This window comes from Anthonomus grandis, chromosome 22 (assembly GCF_022605725.1).
Source record: "Anthonomus grandis grandis chromosome 22, icAntGran1.3, whole genome shotgun sequence".
Lineage (NCBI taxonomy): Eukaryota > Metazoa > Arthropoda > Insecta > Coleoptera > Curculionidae > Anthonomus > Anthonomus grandis.
In genome coordinates, this window is record NC_065567.1 from 33,832,920 (window position 1) to 33,852,528 (window position 19,609).

Below are 19,609 nucleotides of genomic sequence, written 5' to 3' on the forward strand. Positions count from 1 at the left end.
TCTTAATTCAAAGAATTCCTAACATGTCTTCAGTTTGAATAATTAATTTATCAAATTTCTTACTACTCAAGAAATATATTTCAGTAGTACAATTAATCGAATTAAATAAAATAAGGATTTAATTCTTCTAGATTTTTTTCTATCTTCTGTTTTCTTACCTTCCTTTGTATGTATGTATAAATATTGGATAAAGATAAGCAAAATATCATTCGGATTAAATTTACATTACTTTTATTTATTCAATATACGGGATAACCCCATTAACAGTTTGAATACATTACAAAAAGCTAAGTATTAAATTTAATTACAACTACATTATCAAGATAACCACAATTAGGATGTGAACGTGAAATACACTAAACATTAACATCCCTCCAAAAGATCTGGACGAATTTCGAAAAAGAATTAAGATCAAAGCCATGTTTATTTTTATAAACTAAACCTATGTTCTATGTACTTTATTAATAAAAATTGTATAAATACATTAAACCCTTATCTATAATCTCTAAGTCGTCTTAAGATTTCAATTTCAGTCACAAGTGATTTTGTCGCAACAGTGATGTAAGTTAACCCCTTCAGTTTAGGAAGCAATCAAGTGTCTAATTATACCTTGATAGCCGGGCAGACAATATGCGTCTGAGAGGGGTCTTAGAAAAGCCCATTTTCTCCGTTGCTGTGTTGCTAGCAGATATGCGATAATTTATAGAAATATAGACATTGGGATCGAGGGGATCGCTGAATAAACAATTCAACTAAATCCATTATTGCTATTTTCAAAAGAATACTACTTTACCAATTTAATAAGAACTACTTTTTGAATGAAAAAATACCTAATTGTTCAAACAGACGTTCAAGACAGCCATTTTATCTCAATTGTATATATTTATTAAATTTCATTTGAAAGGAATATGGAGAATCACTTTATTTCATTATATTTTTATTTGTAGAGTGTTCGATTTCCTTGGGGAATAGGGAAAAGCTGTCTCGAAATTGCTGTGTTATTAGATAAAGTTGCAAATTTACTTAGACTGGAGATTTTAGAGAGCAAAATTCTATTTCCGTAGGCGGTTTTTTTCTGCACTAAAATATTATGTTGTCTGTTTTACGTGGCAATTTTAAGTGTATTTCGCTAAGCAGGCATTGTTACAATTATATGTACAATAGCTTGTTGTTGTTATTGCGTCCAATAATCAAATATTAATTTTTTTATAGGCTTTTTGTTATCACCTTTTTTTTTAATAATACAGTAAACTCGCGTTATAATGAACACACTGTCTAGTGAACTATTCTAAATAGTGAACAGACATTTTTTCCTTAATGTATTCTGTCAAGTGAACAAATTGATTCTCGAAATAGTAAACCCAATAGTTTTATTAGGTAAACAAACAAGTTAAGACAAGAAAAAGATATTAAATGGTTTGTTTCTTTTCGGGCAATTAGTTTTTTTTAGTATTTGGGTGCAGTAGGTCGCGTCACGCCACCAGAATAATTATGGCAAAAATTAGAAATCATTTAACCTCAAGCGATAAAGCTAAAATATTAGAAGAATTAAAGAAAGGTGTCGGAGTGACCGTTTTGTCTAGACAATATGGTGTTGCTAAATTCACTATAAGCGCGATTCATCACAGAAGGATAAAGATTTTGAAACGAGTCAACAGTACTTTCACAGGACCTGGAAAAGCGAAAACTTTGAAACCAGAGTGTCCTAGAATGGAAAAAGCTTTATATAAGTGGTTCTTAAAAACAAGGGAGATAAATTTTCCGGTAACCTGTTTAATGATCCAAGAGAAGGCCAAGTTACTTCATAGTCAATACAAGGAATCTCCTTCTTTTAATTATATAATAATTTTTAACTGAAGTTATAGAAAAATGCTGGCATAATTTACTTTCACCATTAGCCGACGAAGTTGATGATGAGGAAAATAACATCCCCTTAAGTGTTTTACGGAGCCGAATAAGAAATGAAGACATTGACACAGTGAGATCAGAAATCATTACTTTATTGCAGACTTTTAATCCAGAAGTTCATATTCAACCTATTGATGTAGACGATTGGAATAAAGATAACTTACCTGACACAAAAGAAACTAATGACCAAAGTGAAAGTGATGGAAATGATCAAGATGATGGAGTACAAGAAGAAATGGTAGTAAATAAGGAACGGGTGACAACAAATTCGGCAATAAAGTCGATTAACAACATCTTTCAATGGGCCAAAGAAAAGAAGATAAAGTGGAATATTCTAGTATACTCATTTTACAAAACTTAAAAAATACGATGGTGCAAACAGGACTAAAAACAAAAAAGCAAACAAAAATTACTTCATTTTTTGAAAAAATAGATTAGATTGCCGTTTTTTTATGTTATTTTAATTAAATCTGTAATATTTTTTAACGTTGCTTTAATACGTACATTAAAAAAAATTTGATAGAGTGAACAAATCGATATAGTGAACTGGAAGTGCATTAATTAGTTCACTATATCGCAAGTCTACTGTATATATGATGAATCATGCTTTACAGAGCTAATGGCAACCGAAGACAAACTTCTTTTTTTTTCAAACTCAATTTTTCAGTATTTGCCTCTAACCTTTTTTTATCACGATTTCGGTGATTTTGGTCGATTCATTTTTTTATTTAAATGAAGGAAAAACTTTTGTTACCAATTAAAAGTTTTAATTAATTTTTTGTTAGAAAATGATTATTTCTGAAATTCGAATGAACTTAAAAATAAACTTCAGACGTTTTACTAAACACATTAGCCTCGATCGCTAAATTTAATTAACTATAATTTAAAAATTTTGCCGTTTAAAGTCATAATATTTATAGGCATTATTATTTTTAAGCATAATACAGTGGTACTAGAAAGAAATCTAAATATTAGGATTTATTTTTGTAAAAAATATATTTATTGGAACTATATGTATATTTTTTCTTTCTTATTGCATTTGGAGCATATTTTATTCAGATAATATTTTTATTGTAATGTAATATGTCTATTTAAGTTATGCCTATTTTTAATTGGCTTTTCCGCTCTTTTTGATTACCTGAATACTGGTTTATTTTAATTTATCCAAAACTTGTTTAGGTTAAAAGAAGTAATTAGACAAAGTAGTTAGTTTAAGTAAGCTTTCTTGCTCTTATTATATTATTTATATATCACTTTTGTAATTTTACTTTAACAAATGATTTCTTCAACCTTTTAAGATTTTCTTTTCCTTTTTAATTTTTACATTTATAGGATAGTGCTAGGCTGTTTTCGATGAATGGTAAAACCCCAATTTATATAAATAATGCATAACCTAAGTGGACCAGATACTCTCTTTTTACGTAAAAGCTTGCGCTCTTTTGCGTATAAAGGTTGTAGGCATAATCTAAAGGAACACGATGCGCATTTTTTAACCTTCATCGCTCGGAATTTCTTTTTATTGGCCTACTGTTTATTTTTCTTGTTTAAAATGATAAAATTATTTTAATAATGTGTCTTAAGACAAAACACATGAAAAAGTGCATTTTTTTAAATACATTTGCCTTGGTAGCCAACTTTAATTAATTATAATTAATAAATGTTGCCGCATAAATTCTTAATATATTTTTTTTTTAATATTATAACTCAGTGGTACTAGAAAGAGCGAAAGAAACCTAATATTTTCGGCATTTTTTTCGTTAAAAAAATATTTATTTGCTTTTAATTAATTTTAATTTATCAAGAATCTGTTTAGGAACTAGCTTTCTTGTTTTTATTTTATTACTTATTTATCTCTTTTATAATTTTACTTAATTTGATATGGGATTTAGTATTATTATAAATTAAGTTTTATTATAAAGAGCAAAAGAAAAATATTTTTTAAATTTATTTAATGATTAAAATAGTGGGTAATTTTTTGTAAAACGTAAATTGTTTGCATTTAAGTCATGCATATTTTTTATTTTATTAACCTTTAGTAAGTAATTCTAAGTTTTAGCTTTTGTACCAATAATTTATTAGGTATATAAATGCATATAGATTTTTATCATATAATCTTTAAATCAAGAAAAACTAAACTATTTTTCAAAAATTCAGTCATAAATTGGTTTATTTAAATGTTAAATAAAGGTCTTACTTACCTCTAAAATAACACAGTAACACGTTTAACTCCCGAATCAAAATTGCCAATGAGATAACTTTCGAATTCCTGAAAATTTTTATATTTAACAAAAAGGATGATTATAATTTGGGTTTTTTCATTCGGAAATTTAAACATAGAATCATAAAAAAACATACATCCACGTACTTCTTATATTTTAAAAATACTCAATTAGCAAATTAATTTATCAGAAAAAAAATACAACTTTAGTTATGCATCTTCTTTAATTTTAATGAGGAATTGCAATAAAGTTTTTAAAAACCCTAACCTAAAGAAATTAATATTTATATAAATCAGATCCATTTAAGTTATGCTAAGCCTTTCTTTTATTTTTATTTAAAAAAAGCAGTATGTTGGTGCTAATAAAAACAAATATACTATTTAATTAGCTAATAATTTAAAAAGTGGTTTACTTTAACTTTAGCTTATATTCCGCGTAATTTTTCGCTATTCATTGGCTCTGACATTGTGGCCTCATCTATAATACAATTTATAAAATTTAATATTATTTTTTAATAAAGCTTAATTTTATGGTTAAAATTCAGTAATATTGGATAGATTTGACTAAAAGTGTTATTAGCGAAAATGTCTAAAAGTTATTTTAGAAATATCTTATAATATGCTTACGTTTTATTTCAATATGTATTAAAAGTTGCATAAAACAGTTTCTCCTCTCGTTAAAATATTAATTAAATCTCATCTAGATACTTATATAATGCAGAAGAGCGGTTTTTGTTAAATTATCTTGTTTATAAGCCATAAATAAGACCACCAGTTTTGCTACATTCAATTAAAATAAATTTGAGAACTATAAGCTGTCGTGCTCCTGTGTTGATTCAAATTGTTCTCGCTAAAAAGTTCAGTATTTCTCGAATTTAACAGGCAAAGTTTTCGTACTTGGACGAATGAATGGAGAGCTGGAGGCATTATTATTTCTAATTTACCTCGTTAATTTATCAAAATAATTGTAAAAGTTTTATCCAGTTTATATTCTGATTCGGAAATTGTAATCTTAGAAGAAGTTATGACTCGATAAATTTTATATTAAAATTGTACACTTCTTTATAAATGTGTTCTAATTTTAATATTGTGCTTATAATGACAAAATGAGATTTTATATGGGGTTGACACATCCGACCTTACACTCGCCTTTTTTTTAATAAAGATTTTAATTAATTAGATGACAAATGTTAATTATTAACATATTTAGGTTGAAAAAATTAGGATTTTGTAAAGTTGTTCTAGTTAGTTTTAACTTTTTCTTACTTGTCTTATTACTTTCACTAAAAAGTCATATAAAAAGTCACTCAAAAAATACACGAAGATTGTGCATTTTCAAGAGTATATACAAGGTGAGTACTACATCCATTTAAGTTATGCAGTTTACAATTGACATATTTTTATTGCACTTAATTTGTATGCTTATAGAAATATTTATTTATTAGCTTGACTTGACATGAAGACAAAGTATGCCATTACCACCTTATTTAATAAAAAGTGAAAATATAGACATATATTAGAATAATTTATAATAGAAAAAATATTAAAATAATAAATAATTTATATTATAATCATACGGGTAATCAAAACAAATAATGATCTTATAAAAATAAAAATACGACGAGGTGTAAGGCAAGGATGTGCACGCTGCTATAAGTTAACCTTTACTTCGAAGAAATAATTTATAGAGCACTGGAGGAAACAACAATGAGAGTGGATGAAGTTAATGAATTAACAATATCCGGTATGCAGACGATACTTATTGCCAAAACAATAGAAGATTTACAGGGCTTGGTTGATCACGAAGTCTAAGCAGAGCGGCTTTACCTTAAATCATAAATACCAAACCTATGAACATTAAAAAATTCAGTTACAGTTCAGCAACAGGAAAACCTATGATAAATGAAGGACTAGTGAAGAAGGATCTTAAGAATAAGTTGGGTAAACATGGTAACAAATGAGTGGATACTGGGCAGATTGAGACAGGGACAAGAAATATTGAATATAATTAAGAGAAGGAAGCTGCACAACCTGAGCCTGGTGATGAGGATAGAGAAATATATATTAAGTAAATAGATACAAAGGAAGAAGATGTAATTCCTAGTTTAATAATCTGAGAAAATGGTACAACTCTAGTTCCGTCCAGTGACTTAGAGCTGCATTATCAAAAGTGAAAAAAGCTGTGATCATAGCCAGCCTTTCGAGAGGAGAAGGCACTTAGAAAATAAAGAGGAGCAGTTAAATATGTTAAGAGATTCTAGTGAATAAAATTGATAACTGGGAAATATAAGATACTATTTTCCAGTTATTAATTTTATTGATATAACATATAGCTCTCGGGGCATTTTTGAGTATAGTATCCATTTAAGTTATGCATGTTATAAGGGACTTTATTGCTCCTAGCTATTACGACCTTATAATTACTTATTTATTGACTGTATTTAATAAATATAAGAAATAAAATGACTAAAATAATGATAATTTATGCTCTAACATAGATTTATTATAGAACATGTAAGAATGGACATGAACACTTCAAGGCTGCTGCATTGCACCTACACTCTTTAAGAGTCATTTGGAAATCGGGAAAAAAATTTGAACCTATGGGTGGGTATTCTAAGTAGAGATCATAAATTGTACAAGCTATTGTACAGCTTGCATTTTGTGGATGACCAAGTAATACTTGCAGAATGTTATGATGATATCCAGTACATGTTACCATTGACAAAGCATACACCAAATGAGGTGTATTCTTGAGTATGAGGTGAGGAATCAATTAACCCATCAAAAACGGACTGTAATGGTAAAAGGTGAAAGAAGGTAACAACAGATAAACTGAAGTATTCTAAGTAGAATCCTTAAAAAGAATTAATAGAAACATTTCTTACCAAGAATGACGTTCGGTGAAAAGTGGTACTCTCTGAGGAATTGAAAAATTTGTCTCAGTTATTAAGAATAAACAAGAGACAATACTATTTACTATTGTATATATTAAAGAAATGCCATATATAATCTGTCTTTTATCTAGAGTAATCATTAACATTTTCTATATACAGTTACTAGTGAAAATTTAAGTAATAAATTTTAGTGAACCTGTGGTCCTGACATAACTTCTATCCAATATTTCAATGTAATCACTACAAATGATGGTTGAATCACCAAAGGAATAGCAATTAGAATTGGACAATGTAATACAGCAATACGTTAACTAAACAGTATACTCATCACTCGGAAGACAAAAATTAGAATATACAAAATATCATAGAAAGTATTGCTATATATGGTTCAGAGCTTTGGACGATAAATAAAAAACAGCACGCTGGGGTAGATATTGCCATCGAACCAAAGAAGACAGAATAAGAAATACTACCAACCCAACCACATGGAAAGATCGTAAGCATTGGAAAATAGGATGCGAAAAATGGCGACAGCATTAAGAGACTCGTTGTTATATGGATGTATAATGGATTATATGTACGACCATAATAAAAGGTAGGTATCGAATCCATTTAAGTTATGCCATGTACAAGAGACTTAATTTTATTTGGCTATGATCTCAATAATTAATTATGAAGGGTACTTAATACAGAAGAAACATGTGGACAAAAAAATTAGGTACCTTAAAATATAATAAAAGTTGCTTAGCAAATTCATTAAAGATTTCTTTCTATAGGCTCATTTAATCATAATTAAGTTATTGATTTTTTAATCTTAATTTATATTATTACCGAAAATATGCGAAGCTGTTAAATATATTTGAAAATAAAGTTATTTCTCAGAGTAATTCCCCTTGGATGACGGCGTCAGCCCTAGATGGAGACATGGAAAGTGCAAAGAAAATGAAAAGAGTCCTAAAACCGAATATTGTTTGTGCTCAAGCCGCCGTTCGCTTGTCGCTGGCGGAAAATGGAATTGTCACACTTGTGACGGCCCGCCAGCAAAAATGCATCGCCTTTACTTTATCATTTGAATAAAATCCAATTTTAAATAGTCACAAGAAATGTTTCGCGATAGATTTTAATGAAATTAAATTATTTAATCTGCATGGTTTTATTATAAAAATAAACATTTCTCGTCAAAAGCTGAAAGCTCTTGTTTTAAAACGAAACTAGTTATCGGTTCGTTATTTAGGTGTATTTCAGCCCTTAAAATAAGTATGCAACTTACAAGTGGTCTCTGAACTGAAAAAATCTGTTTTGTCGATGCCTGAAGGTCAATTAAAAATAATAAATATTTAAATTTTAAATATTATTTGCATTCTATTAAATAAAAATAATAATAATGGCTTTATTGCACTAAACATTACTGCAAAGTTAACTTAACCTAAACCAAGCATGACAACTACAAATTAAATTGTGCATCCAAAAATAACTTGAATTAATCCCATATGAATTTCGAGAGAATTTTAATAATTTCTTTCTTCAACTTTAGATTTGTAAGTCTGTTTAAGTTACCTTTCATATAAATGATCTTTCATATAATCAAACTCAAATATCGATTTATTATTTTACAACACATAAAATGTTATTTACAAAGTAAAGTAGTAAAGTACTACACAGAATACAATAATAGGCCCAGAAATATTTAGAACAGATAAAATAAGTAGTTAAATTATTCTAAACTGCTAATAGGTGAATTAATAAAATAACAGAAAATTAAAACAATACAATGAATAATAATAAAAATGAATATACAATGCATGTGTACAACTGAAAACATGAAAATATCCGTGTTGTTACCACGGAGGAAATCAAAAAAATTTAGAAAAAAGTACAATCAAAGCGAAGAGCTACAAAGAATCCATGTAAAACATATCCAGGCTGTAGAAGGGTTTATCAATCAATCAGCAATTTTTTTAATTAGTCCTAAATAGTGATGGTTATTCTTTTATAATACGGAGTAAGTGGTTATTATAGATCTTAAGGCCTTTAAAATTATTGACTTTTTTATTAGATTGGATGCGGGAATTGATAGATACAAGTGAAAATTAGTCTGAAGTGTTTCATATCTTGGAAATTAAACAGTAAAATTGGCATGACTTTTATGAATAAGACAAGATATTTCCAAGACATACAGGGTGTTCTATTTGTTAATGTGTGACTATAGCTATTTCCAAAACTATAGGAGATAAAGGAGCGGTTAAATTTAAAAAAAAATCCAATTTTGATGCTTATTCTAAATCTTTTTACAGCGTTGCAAAATGTTTATTATTTTGTGAATTATAAGGTGATTTATAGAAAACGCTAAATTTTATTTTAATTTTTGTTCTAAAACTATTTCCTTTAAGAACTTACGTTTAAGTAATTTCTTAAAGTTGATCAAATACATTCAAATCAGGAGAGCTTGCCGGCCATTTTACAGGACGGCACCACCGTGGGAAAGCACCATCTTGATGAAACCAAACTTTATATTAGTTTTCTAAAGGAATCATTAAGAACTGGTAATAAAAATCTTCTTTAAGAGTTCCATTGATAAAATAAGGACCCAAAAATTCGATTTTTATAAATACCGGCCCAAAAACTTAGTTAAATCGCACTTGTCCCCGAATTTCATTTAACCTTTTAGTCCTTTTTATTATTAATTTTTCCGAATCATTTTTCATAATTTTAAATTATCTAGTTTTTCCAGGCATTCAAAGTTTTCTTTTAATATGTTTTTGTTTTCCGCGAACTTTAATTGTTTTAAAATTTTTCCAGGCATTTGGAGTAATTTTTTATGTTTTCCAAGTATTTGACTTTCATTTTCCATTTTATTTTACAAAATTACGTTAATTGCCTGGAAGAAAGAAAAATATTGAAATCCCTGGAAGGTGGAAAAATTTTCATCAAATCTCCGAAATAAAATATAAAAATATTCCAATTTTCTAAAAAACCCATACAATTACGTTAAATGCCTGTAATAATTAAAAAATTACTTCATTAACATGGAAAACTTTAAGGAAATGCAAAAAAAAAAGTCTCTAAATTTCCCAAATTTAAAAACGTTAATAGCTTTTAAAATTTAAAAACCTAAAATTAAATAAAAACATTACACTACAATATTATATATTGCAAGTACGTGGAAAACGTGAAAAAGCTACCTCAAAATCCTGGAATAAAACAAAATTTTATTAAAAAGGCCTCAAATAATATAAAAATACTCAGAAAGTCTGAAAATTTTTAAAAATTATTTTAAAAATTTCAAAAATTCTGAAATTAAAAGTTGAATCCAAAAACATTCAAATTAAAAGAAAAATTATTTGAAATACTTGGAAGACGTGATAATTGACCCACAGTCCTGGAATAAAACAAGATTTAATCCAAATACCTTAAATATCATAAAAACTCTCAAAAAATCCGAAAAATGTTAAAAATTACAAAAATTCTGGATTTAAAAATTGAAAACAAAAAATTATTTTAGAACATTAAAATTAAAAGGTAAATTGTTTAAAATACTTGAAGACGTGAAAAATAACCCTATAAAATTATATTTTATTCCAAATGCCTAGAAAATGGCTTAAATATTTTTTTTATTTCAAAATTCCTGGAATTAAAAATAAGAAACAAAAACTTATCTTAAAAAATCTTAGAAAGAATCCTAAAACTTCGAGAATCTATTATTTTTTCTTAATTAAAATTAAAAGAAAAATAATTTGAAAGACGTGGAAAATGACCAGGAATAAAACAAGATTTTATTCCAAATGCATGGAATAAATAATATCTTTTATTTGCCAAAAAAGCTACATTCAATAAAAACATAAATGGAAAATAAAGTAAAAGTATAAGTTGGCCATAACTGTATCAGGACACTCCGGTTTGTCCATGGATAGTCTCGGTAATCCAGAAACAGCATCCCGGCTCCAGAAATATCCTGTCAGAAGTAGACCATAAATTAAAACAAGACTTAACCTAAACATTATTTCCTGGCCCACTTATTAAAAGCACAGTTAATTGATGTTGCCGAGCCGATAACACATATTTGGAGCTTGGTTGACCTTGCTGACCAGACACATTGGTCCCCCCGTGTAACACTTAGAAGCGCTTCGGTAGTTCCAAGAAGCTGTAACCAGTATCCCGGTTGGCCCAAAAATACCCAGTCAACAGATAAACCCACAATCAAGATGATGATTGGAGCGGAAACAATGCACACTATAGTAAAACTTAATAAACTACATAATTAAAATAACATAACAAACACAATATTACTTATTCATAATAAATTGTCTCAAGAGCCCTCTGAATTGATTGAAAGTAATACAATTTTTAATGTTAGCAGGCAAGTTGTTAAGAAGAATTAAACCTTTGTACAGAACTGAATTATGCATTTGGGTTGTGTTACATCTGTCTACCAGTATGAAGTCTATACGATTTCTCGTATTATAGTTGTATATATCTCCAAAAACTCTTAATTTATTACAAATATAATCGGGGTTTAATTAAAAAATAAACAAATAGACGTTATACAAAATTAGACGTTATAAAAAAAGTTATTGAGTTCAATGTTCATGACCTGTTGCAGTTGATGAATGTCTTTACCCACCACATAGAACATTGTATCGTCCGCAAACAACACCACATTACACCCCTGCACTACCTCCACCATATCGTTGACATACAATAAAAATAGCAAGGGGCCCAAGACCGTTCCCTGCGGCACACCATGCTTTACATTAACTAACCACTTTCAGATGAACTATTTTTGTACATGACTCGCTGAACTCTACCACTTAGATAGGATTAAAACCACTTCAATACATTATGTTTAAGGCCTAACCGTTCTAATTTCCTAATTAACATTTGTCTACTCACGGTTTCAAACGCTCTCTTAAAATCCAAAAACAGAGCAAGTACTAGATTATCAGAGTCAAAAGCATTATCAGAGTAATCGGTTTATATCACATTTATAATTAATTTTAATTATATTTTGTCTTTCGTCATTCGTAAAAACCATAATTGCTTAAATTATTAGTAAGATAACGGTCAGTTTGTACTAGATTACTAATCAAGTACAAACTGACTTGCGGCAAATTTAGTTTTTTCCAAAACTTGTGATACATCTTTAAAAAGGTCAGTTTACACAGATTTAAAAAAAATAAAAAATCCAATATAGCGCCGTAAGAAAAAAGAGAGTTGATGATGGTTGGCAAAAGACGAAATGTCGTATTAAAAATCTAAAAACACCATCCTGTAGCACGAAAAAAGTGGCAATACAAATTATTGTAAAATCGGATAAGAAATAGGCTCAGAAAAAAATAAAATCGATTTTTCCAAATTTCAAATTTTTTCGAATATATTGGGAATTTTTAAACGGCATCAAAAGTTCTCTACTTTGCCGCGATTAAACCATCTTTGTATCTTTTATAGATGTTGAGAGTTGAATTTGAAACACGCTGTATACTTAGTCAACGTTTGAACATAAAATCATCTCTGCCTTGTATACGATCAATTCTGATAATCTTAAAACCATTAATATTTTAAATTTACATCATTTATAAGTTAGGTAGCCACGTCTCATTTATAATCACCTAGAATATCAAAATTACGTTGTTCTAGAGAGTTTTTTACGCCATTTATTTTCAGAAATAAGGATCTAGAATTAATATACTCTAGGCGTGTGTTATTATAAAGAATTAATAAATATAGCTAATTTTAGAAGTCAACAATTGAGATAAAGTCACAGAAAAAGAAGCTAACCCAGTAATTTATTTAAGTGCCATAATATTTCAATTTTTTGCCAAACATTTTTATAAATCATTCTTCATTCTTAAGATGTTTTCATTCCTTAAGAAGATTATAGATATCTTTCATTAATATAAGTTCTTTTGAGATATAGATCACTGCTGACTATCATCAAAACTTACATTGCTTCTAGTAACCTTTCCTTTTCTTGTTCGAGTATGTAACTTTAACTATGGACATTGCTTATAGATTTTGCAAAGACTAATAACTTCAAAGTTGCGTAACAATGAAGGTACATTCAGAAAGTTACACAATGTAACCAGTTTCTTAGGAGTCATGAGCATATATTAATTTTTATTTTATTTGTTTCTTATTTATTCTACTGTTAATTCTAATCTGGAAACCCTTTCCTTAAGTAATTGGGTTAACTTAACCCAAAAAACTTAAAATATATTGCGCCAAAATACTTGAAATGCATTACGAGCAAAAAATTATTATTTGATTATCAAAAGTATTAATTTTTTGTAGAAATTTGTAGAAAAAATTATAAATTATTTATTACTAAGACTCAGAGTAAAAAGCATAAGAAGTTGCAGAAAAAGTGTTTAAAAAGCATTATGAATTTATGGAGAAAAACTTTACTCTATGTATTAGAGCTTTATATTTTGTGTTTCCTACTAGCATTCTTGTTTGGCTAATAGTTTCATTTTAAAGGGAATTACTAAAGGACTTTCTATGTATGTTTTTATCTGGTTAATTTAATATTAGTTTTTTTCCTTAATTCACTATGAAGTAATATATGAATATAATAAAAAAATATGCATAACTTAAAAGAACACGAGGCATATTTTTTTACTATTTTGCTTTCAGGTAGCTGAAATATATTATGATAATAGATAAATAATTTAAATACTTATTCTTAAAACTATTAGTGAAATATACCATATAAAATTATAACCTCTAATAGTCCTATTAAGAACCCACGACTTAATATAAAAAGTGCGAAAAAAAGCTAAAGCAAGTACAGGATTTTGGAGTGTTTCTTTCTTTACAAAAAGTGCAGTCGAGTTGGTTGCGAAGTTCCCAACGTAGTTGGTCAGGCATTATCCTAGAGTCAATCGAAGTTTTATACGAACAAAAAGGGAGTTTTCTCAAAACTTAAATTAGACTCCTTGTTCGGGAAAAATAGTCGGCTAGAATTAAGGTAGCTGGCTCTCCATTTTTCAGCTATTTGGTTTCTGACTGTTTTATTTCTTAAATGAAATTTAATTTGCACTTAGATTGTTATCGAACTGGCAATTAAAAAACGAATCGTTCAGAATATGATATTTTTTTATATCAATTTACTGGTTAACCTGCAACCGAAGAAATTATGGAATAATTTATTAAGGACCAAGATTTTTTTTAAATATTTACATTTATAGGATAATTTTAACCTGTTTTCTTATTAATCTAATATAGTTTAAAAATTATATATTTTTTTGGGCAAAACTGCATTACCACCCAAATTTGTATAAAATATGCATAACTTAAATGGATAAGATGCTCTCTTTTTACTCACTACTGCTCTTCTGCATATAAAGGTTTTAGATAACGCTATAATAAGATCGGCCCTATAGTATAAATACCTTAAAAAATTAAAGTAAATAAACCCGATTTTTCCAAGGTGATGTATAACCTAAATAAACACTTTGCTCATGTTTTTACTTTTATCACCCAAAATGTTTGTTTTTTGCCTCTAAAAGCATTTTTTTAAACGATGAAATTATGTCAATCATGCCTTGAACAAAAAATTGTATTTCGCAAAAAGCATAAAATCGACAAATTTTATATTTGCATAATTTAAAATGATACGAGGCTTAGATTTGACAACTGCGCCTTTATAAAAATTGGAACTTCGATAATAATATTAAACTCATTTAAAAAGGGTTTACTTAGGGGTGCCACAAGATGTTCTCTCTATCGATCGAAGTTTCCAATCAGGAGTAAAAATATCTTCATTAGTTTTCATCGTCGAGTGGGGTCGTCCAGAGGGAGGTTGGAAATAGACTGGAAATAGGTAGAAAATGAAAAGTCATCTAGCTTAATTCCTTCGAACGGATTTCCTTGGGGTTGCAGTCTCACCCTTAATTAACCTTATGTGAAAATAGGTTTTGTTGGATTAAAACGTTTTAAAGTTTTAAAAAGTGTTTCCTTTATTTTATTATTATAAGACACTTAGTATAGCTCTGAAGCAAACATTTTAAGTAGAAGGTGTATATTTTTGGCAAAGAGCTTCTTTGTTCAAATATCGGCAAATAGCCGGAATTTTCGTGTATTTTCTTTGGTAGCGACTGCTGTCACGCACACAATTAAGTAACACAAAGGCTCGCGAACATTCTTTGTTTTATACGATGCCGTTAACAAAAGCATTGTTTTAAGTATTATTGTTTGTAAGAAAATAATCAAAACAATAAATCATTTACTGCTTTATTCTGGTATAAACAGTTGACAGGCTTAAACAGATATGAACTGGTCTTCATACTTCCAGTTCTCCGGTTATTACAGTTATTGTTAAAAACGATTTTTTTTGTTTTATAATTTGCGACTTGCTAGGGCCTATATTAAATTTTAAGATTTGAGATTTGATTATTTAACAAAAAGTTAATTAATATTAGACATAAATATTTTTTTACGCATTTGAATTTAATTATTTTATAATTTATAATTGGCTTATTCAAAATTATGATAATTTTCACTTCGACCATTATAAATTATTGCTACCATAAAAAATTAGCACTTAAAACTTAAGTTTTAAGGGACATTTGATTGATGAATGTGTGTTCTACCGGATAATATATTACGACTTTTTTCGATGCCAATTTAACATCTTTAGTTTCATTTTAAGTTACCAACATTTTACTTCTTAGCCTAAAACATTTATTTACTTACATTCATTAATTTACTTAATATTTTCACACAGGACTTTTTATTATCTTTGCATTAAAGTACCTATTGTACATTTTAAGTGACAATTATAAGTAATTTTTAGGTTTTTACTGAAAACTGAAGAATCTAAAATTTTGGTTAAATGACATTAATGCATTCGTGCTACATAATTTTTTAAATATTAAGTGCTTTAACAATAAACACGTTCAGAATAATGCTTTTGACATATACTATTTCTTAAATCAACTTTATGGTCACTTAAAACGTACTTTTTATATAATTAACACGTTAACTGCCACAATACAATTTTTTTTTACCCCACGAGCCAAAAGCTATTTTTTATTTGTTTCACTTCTAAAATAATAAAAATGATGACCCACAATTAATTACTTGTCAATACCTGTCAAAAATTGTGTTCTTGAACATGAATCAAGTGTGTCTCATAAGGCCTGGCTGACGAAAATTGCACAGTAGGCAAAACAAAACTAGCCTATTTTTGTTGTTTATCGTCATTTATGTGTGATCAGTCAAACAGTAAAGAACTAAAAACTTGTGTTTTGAAAAGGTGTGTGTTTTGAAAAAAGTGTGTCTTGATATTTGCTTATTAGCGGTCTTTATTATTGACTGAGGTAAGATTTTATCGCAAATCTTGTTTTCCAAGCTAATTTTAGATTTTTTTTTGAAAAGGTGGATACTTATAATAAAGAACAGCAGCGTCTTCAAAAGCTGATGAACGAGATATTTTCTGATGAAAAGCCCGATCCTTTCGGAGAATTCTCAAATGAATATGAACCTGATAGTTCGCCTTCATCATCTTCATGTAGTTCGGAAAATAGCAACGCGCCATTAGTAAAAAAGAAGAAAACAATAAACATGCGCACTTCATTAGGATTTTGTGGAGAAGGTTCCAGTATGCAACTTCTTAACAGAGTTGATGATCCACCATTTTTCCAAAACGTAAATAAAAATGACGCAATTTCGGAGACTATAGAGGCAGTTATTCAGCAGTTTCAGTTAGATAGTTCAGATGATGAGGAACTTGATCCAAGATTGATGTGGCAAGAAGTGACTGGACAATACCTAAAGAACTTTCCAGTTGATATTCCTGAAAGTGGTATTGTAAATCACTTATTTCAACACATTGATAAGCCTCCTGTTTTTTTTTCAAGCTGATGGTGGATGACAGTGGATTTCAAATGTGATGGCACGCAATAGGTTTGAGTTGTTGTTGGCAAATTGGCATTTTCAAGATAATGAAAATGCTGATAGTTCTAATAGATTATACAAACTTGGACCCCTTTTGGACCAGCTGAAAGTGAATTTTCAAAAGTTCTATATTCCCAAAGAGCAAATATGCGTTGACGAAACGCTTGTCCCTTTTCGTGGAAGGCTGGCTTTCATGCAGTACATCAAGAATAAACGACATAGGTTCGGCGTGAAGTTACACAAATTATGTCTTGAAGGAGGATATACTTATGATCTGACAATATATAGTGTCAAGGAAAAAATAAATGGATCAAGCGTGCCAACTAACGTTGTTATGAATCTTTGCGAACCACCTTTAGACTGTGGGCGGTGCTTTTACGTAGATAACTACTATACAAGTATGGAGCTGGCTCACAAGTTACTAGAAAGAAAAACTCATTTAATAGGTACGCTTAGAAAAAATCGTAAAAATAATCCAAAAGATCTCATAAAAAAAAGCTAAAGAAAGGCGAAGCATATAGTCAAGAGAGTAATACATAATGGCAAGACAAACGGGATGTCCTTACTTTATCGACCAAGCCTACTGGTCAAGTGATCAAAGTACCAACACGGCGTAATGCCGATATAGAGAAGCCAGATGTCGTTGCTGACTATAATACATGTAAAGCTTTTATAGATTTATCGGACCAAATCAAAGCATATTCCTCAGCTTTGAGAAAGGGAATTGAATGGTACGAAATATTGTAGTGGAATTGCTTTTGGGAGCGGCTATGGTAAATGCGTACATATTGTTTAGGGTAGTAACTGGACAAAAAATGACAATAACAGCATTTAGAGAAGAAGTTGTTACATCCCTTCTACATATTTCCCAAGAAAACCAAAATGAGCGAAGAGATTCACAAATAAACGCAAATCGAGTGAACATATTTTGGAAGACGTCGGTACTGCTAACCGGCGAAGATGCTGCTTTTGTTATTCCAAAATATCCGAAGAAAAATTCTGCACAAACTAGATGGAAGTGCATTCAGTGCGATAAGTACTACTGCGTGACTTGTTTCACCGAGTGTCATGTCTGCTTAAAAGAATAATTATTTTTATGATTTTAAAAACTGTGTACCTTGTATACCTAATCTATACTTTCAGCTTCTAAAATGTCTTTAATTTTTCCTAATAAAATTATCTTCAAAAATGAATTTTGTTTTTGCTCGACAAAAATTTATACGCCATTTATACAAAAATTTCGTGTGCTAATCATTACATTTTATACGCCAGGCCACGCTTTTTAAACTACCATTGATTTATATGCCTACTGAGAATCACCAGCGAGCCACATGCATAATTACAATAGTTTTCCTGTGAATCACGGCTGATTCACGTGGCATAAACTAATATGCTACCTGTGAGACACACTTGATTCACATGGCAGTTAACGTGTTAATAAGCACGTAAATCTTTAAAATGCTTTAGAAAAGCATATTTATTTAAGTTTTAAGTAAAAAATCAAGGCAATATCAAAATTTTGATTAGTATTTTTAAAATACTTGTTTCTGCTATATTAATAAAAAAAAATAACTTAATCCTATAATTAATTTAACTAAAACTTAGAACTTAATTAACTCCATTAATTAAGCAATAAATAAACATATACGTGTTATCGTGAGCTACGTATTACCCAAAATAATGGCAACACCGCTTGGTTGCGGCTTGCAGGCAGCGGAATTTTTCGTTTTTATTTTTTGAACCAGGAGTCAGCAGATCTCACTTTGCTGTGTTACTGCACGTTGCATTAATCATTTTTGAGCGTTATTTTCGTGTTTTTTTTCACTATGGCTGTTTAAACCCCTTCCGAAAGAGTTCAACTAATTAAGTGGTTTTATGGAGGCAATTCGGCAGTACAATGTAGAGATTTGTTTTCAGTGACATTTAAGAATAGACAGATTCCTTGTGCAAAAACGATTTTAAATGTGGTTACAAATTTTGAGACATCTTTTTATCTTCAAGATTGTAAAAAATGCCACACAAAACGTCAAGAACCACCTGTTGAAGTGGTCCAGGATATAGAACAGCTTGCAGTACCCTAGAACTTGATTCGATACGGTCCACTAGAAGTGTTGGAGAGGAACTGGGAATGAGCAATAAAACTGTTGCTCGTATCTGGAAAAAATATGGGTACAAATGTTTCAAGTATTCAAAAACTCAGGAAATATTTCCTGAAGACCAGTGGCGAAGAATGGAATTTTGTGAAACCATGATAAAAAAGGCAAATGAAAACGAATATTTCTTAAAAAATACTTTGTTTTCTGATGAATCTTCTTTTCCATTACATGGCAAACACAATCCTTCCATTGTTCGTTATTGGTCTCAGGAAAACGAGTACAGATGTTTTCAGTTTCGTACCCAGTGTCCTCAGAAATTGAATGTTTGGGCAGGTATTTTGAGCGACAATGTTATAAGGCTATTTTTTATTGATGGCACTTTAAACGCCTAAAAGTATCTTGAGTTTTGAATTTACGTTTTTTTTTGTCTAATAAATATATTTTTATATTAACTTATGTTTTCTTTTATATACCATTTATTTTATTGGCATATTTCGTAAAAAATGGCATAATGAAATCACTTAAATAGTTGTCAACAAAAATATATTTTGGATAAAGAAGGAACAAATTAAAAAGAACAAAATGGAAAAACTTCG